Below are 8,984 nucleotides of genomic sequence, written 5' to 3' on the forward strand. Positions count from 1 at the left end.
AAAAAAAAAGTAGGAAAGAGGAAAAAAAACGTTTAAGAAGAGAGAGAAAATCATTTTCTGAAATGGGACCCAACACTTTCTACGTGGCACAATATAAGTGGAGCCGATGGTCAGCCACCTCTTGGAAAGTGTGAACTGAAAAGTGGTTTTACTTTTGAGGGTAATTTGGGTACAAGAAATTATTGAAATTACCCAATCACCCTCAACTTTTCACACAAATTTCGAAATAACCAACATTTTGTTCCTCCTGCCATTTCGTGACAAATTGGATATAACGGAAAATTACCAAAATAGCCATGGTCGTCCGGTCGGCTTCACTCTTCTATATAGTAATAATGTATGTGTGTGAGTGTATGTTATTATTAATCATAAATCATAAATACAAATGTCAATTTTACTAATGAAGCATCCTTGGTGAAGATGATTTCGACTGGCTTCTTGAAGAATGATGAACAAAACAATAAATGACACAGAAATACAGGGTATATTGATAATTATAGTTTGATAATCAAGAATTATTTCATCTTAATTTACATTGATAAATGTCTTTTAATTTCACAGAAATAACTGAATACAAACATATGTTATTTCGTAATTAACTTACTGTCACAATATCATCAACTCAATATGCGGAGGTACTTCACCTTCAAGTTGGAGCTTAGCAGAATTTCATGACATTTGCTCCTTTTCAATTGTCGAAAGTGACAACACAGGAGTAACGGTCTGAGAACGAGGATCAATAATAATTTTCTCGAGCACAATAGCATTTTCCAAAAAATATTTAACGAGCTCAAATTCACAGGTACGGCCAAAATATCCGCACAACCTGATCACTTTGAGGTGACGGAGAGGACAACTTATGATCTTCCTACACTCTCTCTTTAACCTCAAAGGTTTGCACCAAACCAACTGTCAACAAGAAAATTGAACCCCAGTTACACAAGCATAAGTGACAAAAGTATATTGGAAATGAGAAGAATCACTAAGCTGGGCATCCATCAAAGTAAAAAAGCAATTCATGGGAACTTAAGAGTTACAACATAACTAGCAAAATCCACATACCATTACCCAGTATTCAGGTCAATTGGTCCCAAAGTCGCCCAGAATGGAACTAAAGATCTGGTCTCCTCTCCACTTCTAAGTTGCTTGGACTCTCCAAAAATGTTGCCGCACGCCCGCACCTATGTCAGATCCTTCAAAAATACACTATTTTTGGAGGATTCGACATGCACCCGTTGAACATTTTTGAAGAGTCCGAGCAAAATAGCTCCACTTAACTCCCTCATTGGAACTATTTATTATGTTTTCTGGGTATCTCTACCACTTAGCATCCATCTTTTTGATCAACCATGAACTGAATGCATAAATAACCACCAAAGTAGTAACTCGTTAAAGAAATAGCCTAGAACAAAAGTATAAATTTTCCATCCCTCGTACAGCATCTCTAGTTGCTCCTCCCGACATTCATAACTTAAAATATAAACGTCGAAAACTGTTGAAGTGTGTGACCATCTCATCTAAAAGCTTAAGTTGTTAGAGAGAACACACTTTTATTATTTAATTATATTCTCAACACGCCCCCTCACGTGCGGACCTGGTTTTTTTTTTTCATGGGCCAAGCACGTGGAAATACTTTTTTGATTTGGGTTGGCGGTGAAATTCGATCTCAGGGCCTCTGTCTGCTCTGATATCATGTTGAAGTGTGTGATCATCTCATCTAAAAGCTTAAGCTGTTAGAGAGAGCATACTTTTATTACTGTATTTAATTATATTCTCAACAAAAACATCTAATCATATATCTTCTGCTATTTTGATCAAGGAGACCAAAGAAGCTGTTGTGAACATTTATAATTCCATTTCAAATTTGTTCAAACAACAAAATACTTTTAGATAAGAGAATTTTGGAGTTGTTCGTATTTTGTTCTTATTTCCTTGATTGCTTCAAACTCAAAGCATTCAACTTTTCTCTAACCCTTCAAAATCTCAAATGATTTTCTTTTCCAACATTAAAACCAGGTAACTTTATTCAAATATCACTTCGAAGTAAATTTAAAGGATTCTTGTTCTTGACTGTTATCCAATAGTAGAATCAGCAGCTCACCTCACGTTTTAGGAACCAAATGTTTTATCCCAGATTGGATTCATTCTGTTTTAGCCCGAGTGAAGTCGGTATTCGCAAAGGAAGAATGCTCTTCATCTCCCATGAAAGAGGTGATCAGAATGGTACTCGAATCCATTTACGATCTCGAGTTTCAACTTCCCTGCTTATGATCACATTTCAGGTTAGCATTCTAAGAAAAAACTTAGATTAAGTAATTCTCTGAAACAATGTGGAAAAACATTAAACCAACAGTTAATTTTCAACTATCCAAATGTTGTTCAAGATGTGCACATTCAATGTGCTTACACATAAAGTTTCAAAAGTTATTTCATGTCTCAAGGCAATGAGTTCCAGAGGAAATGAATGACTACTACCCTACTTTTCCTTTTACAATATCTTTTCCTAGGCCAATAAACTCAAGGTATATGAAGTAAATGGTTGGTGTGCTGGGAAATAAATAATCGCCGAATTAGATAATATCAAAATGAAAGTTCTATTCAGGGAATCTATCAATTAGGCTGCAGAACTTTTACAAATAATTACTAGTTGACCAAGAATTTTGCCACCAAAGACTTGTGACTTCCATCTGCAAGAGAGATGACTATGACTCCAAGGCAATCTCAATAGCTGAATTACAGAAAATAAGATAAACTAGACATTTACCCCGTTACTTCATCCCATACCAGGTCCATATACATAGGAATCCAAAGGAACTTTCAAACCTAGAATTGATTTACCAATGAAATACTCAGCTGGAGTCTGTGAACATTGTATTGATGAAAAAACTGTTCTACACTAAACGAGGTTCTATTAATTTATCACAATACTATTTCTATCTCACCATTCACTATTTGAAATTTATTTTCTTAAAAAAGGGTCAGCTTTCCTCTTCAAAAATAGCTTGTTTCCCAACATAAAACCTCTACCTCAAGTGTTCTCAATTCAAACACCTATTCCTCGTAGTCATTTAGTTGGAATACCAACTCCTGATGATCCTCCTACCAAGTGTTTATCTTAATTCGCAACAACATTGTCCAAGTCCTTATCTCCACAGCCTCTATTCTACTCTATTCATCCTTCATACGATTACCTATCCTCTACCAATGGCAACTTAATTCTCAACCTTATTGCTGGCTTGTTCTGTTTTGAAATTGGTTCACAAAATGAGGACAAGTGGGTTTACAGTACAAGTAGTTTTAGAACAAGTTTTAGAGCAAGATAGTCATTGTACAACAAAATGTTTATGAAATGAAAATGTTGATTGACAGGGGAATCGGTCAACAACAAGTCCCCGGCAGAATTACTGATACCAATGAAATGCGAGAATCAAAATTCCATTCTGCAGCCATACCTCCATACCAAACGAACTGTGAGATTTTAAGTCGAAGAGTTGTGAAAGATCAGATTTGGTTTCAGGTGATAAATGCCTTAAGTCAACTCAGCTGTCCACAAGGGTAACCACCGCTTAGAGAGGAGACTAGTGTATGCTGCTTCCTTAATGGTAAGGAAAGACGGTATATGAACCAGAATATCATCAGGCAACTGACTAATGTGATCTTCTTGAGTGCAAGGACACTAAATATTAGAACAGTAGAACAGTTTCATCAAATCAACGTATGAGACAAATACATAAAGCACAAGTCTTGTAGCATCAATTACCTTTTTTAAAGCAAAATTAATGGAAAGTTTCTGTCTTTTCGCCATGAGCATAACTTAGAATGAGCTAAAGTTTGTATTTTTGTTTCTTCATACAACTACCACAATCAATCCCATAACATACTCTGGACATAGATATTTAACAATAGAGTTGCTTAGAAACCAAAATAGAAATAGTAAGGTTGAGCAAAAACCTAATGGAAGAAATTAAAACGAAAATTTTGGTATAGTACCTGAGAAAATATCTACTCTTCTACCATGAACAACACGTTTGGATGGGAAGAAGAAAAAGGGAAACAAGCTATGAGCATTTCATTATTGTGAGAAATTAGTTTACATTGCACTGTACATACATATATATAGCTAAGCTACTGTCTAACTGTAAGGGATGCGTTGGAAGTCATTAATTTAAGTATTTAATTATATTTTTAGTTGTTTTATTTATTATTCTAGAATAGGGTTTAGTTTTAGAGTTTCATAAGGACTATGTTAAGTTATAGTTATTAGTTTGGAATAGGATTTAGGTCTCCTATTTTCATAAGAATTAGACTTCCTATTGATGTAATAAGACTCCTATTTAAAGGGGCTTTTGATGAATAAATCAGTAACTCATAATTAAGCAAAAAGCAAGAGATCGGAGTTCTCTATTCCATTGAACTCTAAGGTTTCTGTCTCCCTTTAAAGAGCTGAAGAGATCGGAGTTCTCTCTTTTAATGAACTCTAAGGTTTCAGCCTCCCTTTACAAGCTGATTTATATATCGCCTTGTGAATCGATCCTTCCCTAAAGATTCATAACACTAACTAACTACTGTATCAACCTATCACAAATGTACAGCTATCACAGAGTAACAGAATCACAGTAACAAAATTAGTTATATCTAATTACACTTATCAGCTAACTATTCAGAACTGTTAGCCAACTAATCAGCATGGTTAAGTGACTCATTTCTCAATACTCCTCCTCAAACTAGGTGTGGTGAAAACATTCAGAACACCAAGTTTGGATAGCAAAAAATCATGATGTAATCTTCCCAGAGCTTTAGTCAATATATCTGCTTGCTGATCTTTAGTAGGAATGTACAATGTGTTGATCAGTCTTTGTTGAATTTTTTCTCTAATGAAGTGGCAATCGATCTCTATGTGCTTGGTTCGTTCATGGAATACAGGGTTTGAAGCAATTTGAATTGCTGCTTTACTATCACAGAACACACTGACTGGCTGTTTAATCTTAATGCCTAATTCCTTCAGCAAATTTGTTACCCAAACAATCTCAGCTGTCAAATAGGTCAAGCTTCTATACTCTGCCTCGGCAGAGCTCCTTGAAACTGTGGTTTGTTTCTTGGATTTCCAAGAAATGAGAGTCTCCTAATTTCAACAAGTACCATGTTACAGATCTTCTGGTATTTGGACATGCAGCCCAATCAGCATCACAGAAACCAGTTAGACACATATCCTTTTATGAAGACATGAGAAGTCCCAAGCCTGGTTGATTCTTGATATACCTAAAGACCCTAAGAGCTGCTTGCCAGTGTTGGACTTTAGGTCTTTGCAAGAACTGACTCAAGGTTTGTACAGTGTAGGCAATATCCGGCCTAGTAATAGTCAAGTATAACAATTTACCAATCATTCGTTGATACTGAGAAACATCATGAAACAATTCCTCCTCACCACAGCTTTCTGCAGAAGCTGTAGTGAGTTTGATGTTGCACTCTAGAGGAGTAATGGCTGGTTTGCCTGCAGTGACACCAGCTTCAACCAATAATTCCAATGCATACTTTCTTTGACTCATGAGAATGCCCTTTTTTGATCTGCTGAATTCAATCCCTAAAAAGAATTTCAACTCTCCAAGGTTTTTGATCTTGAACCATTTATGAAGAACCTCATTAGTGTCTTGAATAAGTGTTGCATTGTTGCCTGTGATAAGAAGGTCATCAACATACACCAAGATGATAACCAAACCAGCACCTTGTCTCTTAGTGAATAAGGAATAATCCAAATGAGTTTGACTATATCCAGATTGCAATAATGCTTCTCTAAGTTTGAAATTCCACTGCCTTGAGGCCTGCTTAAGGCCATAAAGGGATTTTACAAGTTTGCATACCATAGGTTGTGTGTGATCTGGTGCTACTGATAGTCTTTTAGGCAATTCCATGAACACTTCTTCTGTGAGATCACCTTGTAAGAAGGCATTGTAGACATCCATTTGGTATAAACACCAATTTTCTGCAGCAGCTAATGCAACAATGGTCCTTACTGTCACCATCTTTACTACTGGTGAAAAAGTCTCCTGATAATCTATACCAGCTGTTTGGCTATAACCCATTGCTACCAATCTGGCGTTATACCTTTCCAATTCACCATTCATTTTGTATTTGATCTTAAAAACCCATTTGCACCCTATCACAGGCTTACCCTGTGGCCAAGGAACTAGGTTCCAAGTCCCATTATCTGCAAGAGTTTGAAGTTCATGTTGCATTGCATCTATCCACTTTACATCTTGCACTGCTTCTTCATAAGAATTGGGCTCAGCAACAGCTGAAAACCTACTTAAACAAGCCATGTATTCAAGAGATATACTTTGATAAGAGACATAGTTAGACAAGGAGTGAGGTTGTTGATCTTGATATAATGTCTTCTAGTAGTAGTCAAATAATCTTGATGCCAAGCTGGCTTGATCACAACTCTGCTTTATAATAGGAGGCATGATTACAGGTTCCTCAACATCATCCTGTGTCCTCTCACTAGTGCCTGCATGCATGATTACAGGCTCCTCAACATCATCATGAGTCCTCTCACTAGTACCTGCAATGACATTGTGCATCATTCCATCATCACTGTCGTCCTCTATCATGGTAGGTATTACTTGAATGTCAGGTGCAGAATTAGTTATGGCATCTAACTCTGATAGCTGGGAAGTGTCAGGAAACAAATTTAGTGAGGAATCCTTGTGCAAGGACTTGAATGGGAATAATGATTCTTTGAACACCACATCTCTACTAACCAAGAACCTTTTATCAGCAACATGATTGAAAAGATAACCCTTTTGAGTGAGTGAATATCCCAGGAGAACACAAGCATCAGCCTTGGCAGAGAATTTATCTTTTCTCTGAAGTGTGGTAGCAAAACATAAGCAGCCAATGGTTCTGAGATGATCTAAAAAGTTGGGTTTTTTCTTGTAAAGTACTTCATAAGGTGACTTTCATTGTAAAGTAGGAGTAGGTAGTCTGTTGATCAAGTACACATCAGATAACACACATTCCCCCCAAAACTTGATAGGTAGACCACTTTGAAATCTGATGGCCCTTGCTACTTCTAATACATGTCTATGTTTTCTTTCCACCACTTCATTCTGTTGTGGAGTGTGGGGACAACTACTTTGATGAATGATGCCCAAGGACTCAAATAATGTATTGCATTCAATATTGAAGAATTCACTTCCATTATTTGATCTAACAATCTTTACACAATGATCAAATTGAGTTTTAACCATTTGAAAGAAACACCTTAAGACTGTGAAAACATCAGATTTCAATTTCAGCAAATACAACCATGTGATTCTAGAACAATCATCAACTACAGTTAGAAAGTACTTGTAACCAACATGAGTATTAACCCTATATGGACCCCAAACATTAATGTGGAGCAAGTCAAATATAGAACTACTTCTAGTAGATGATACATGAAATGAAAGTCTTGTTTGTTTAGCTAATGGACAGATTAAGCAATCATTTACATGACTATCTGCAGTGGGCATCAGTTTCCTCAAAGTAGAAAAAGAAGGGTGACCAAGTCTCCCATGCCATATCAAGTGATCCTCCTTGGTGTTTTTGAAATTCATTAACTTTGCAGTAGTAGCTTCTGCATTATGTTCAACCTGAGATGTCACAGCTTTATTCAAGTGGCTTCCATCTTCAACACCTTTATTCAACAGAAAGTAAAGACCTCCAGTCTCCTTACCAATCCCCTTGACCTTCCCAGTTGAGAGGTCCTGGAAAACACAAAACTCAGGGAAAAAACTTATTGAGCAATGAAGTTGTTTGGTCAATTGAGACACAGAAAGTAGATCATAATGGAAGTCAGGGACTACTAGAACATTGGTCAGTACAACACCATTACCCCAATTGTAACTACCAATATGGGATATTAAAGTAGTGTCACCATTAGGCAATTGTACATGTGTTTGATCACCTTGTTTTAAACCTACTATATCAAATAGTTCATCTAGAGATGCTGTAGTATGCTTTGTTAAACCAGAGTCCACTACCCAATGCTTTAGTTAGTGCCTATGGAAAATAAATTATTTGTACCTACTTGATTAACAGCTGGAATATCATTGTTCTCCTTATTTAACATCCTGAGGAGCTGACTATATTGCTCTTGTGTAAATACAGGAGTTGCTGGTCCACTGCCACAATTATCCTCAATAACATTTACATGAGCCATCCTATTTCCATTTCCATTGCTGCCATATCTTGCAGGAGGTCCAGGTTTCTTCTTAAATTTGTAGTCATGTGGATATCCAACAACCCGATAACATGTATCTTTAGTGTGCCCTTTCATCTTACAGACATCACATAGTAAAGTATAATCCCTCTTCTGCTTATAGAATGACTGTTGTTGATTAGGTCTACTAGCATACAATGTAGCTGAAGTGGAAGCACCAACATCACTTTCAAATGATGAACTACTACCAGCAAATTGCCTTTGAGAGGTAGAAGCACCTACATCCTTACCAGCATAGAAAGTTGTAGGAATACCTAAATCTCCTCTTGAGTAAGAGCCTGCTGTGACTCTTTGGCTCTCATCAGAGATCACCATCGAGTAGGCTTTGTTTACAGAAGGTAAGGGAATCATCATTAGGATTTGGCTACGAGCCTGGCTATACGACTCATTCAATCCCATCAAAAAAGCAAATAGCTTCATGTACTGCAAATGTGTAACATCCGGCAATGTGAAATGTCTATGGAGAGGCTTAAGAATTTGAAATTTTCATTTTTGGATTGAATTTTGGAAATCTGGAAATTTGGCTAAGTATGGGAAAAAGGTGAGTTTTTGGCCAACTTTGAGCCATCATAACTTATATATCAGGATGATTTAGGAGTAGTTCCAGTTATGGTTGCGAAGTTCGTGAAATGATCTTTCCAACGCCACCGAGTTTGCTCAATTCCGAGTTCGTATGAGTGAGTTATGCCCTTTGGAAGTTGGGCAGTTGGCAGGAAATCCGTCC

Source organism: Solanum tuberosum, unplaced genomic scaffold (genome assembly GCF_000226075.1).
Source record: "Solanum tuberosum cultivar DM 1-3 516 R44 unplaced genomic scaffold, SolTub_3.0 scf00164, whole genome shotgun sequence".
Classification (NCBI taxonomy): Eukaryota; Viridiplantae; Streptophyta; class Magnoliopsida; order Solanales; family Solanaceae; genus Solanum; species Solanum tuberosum.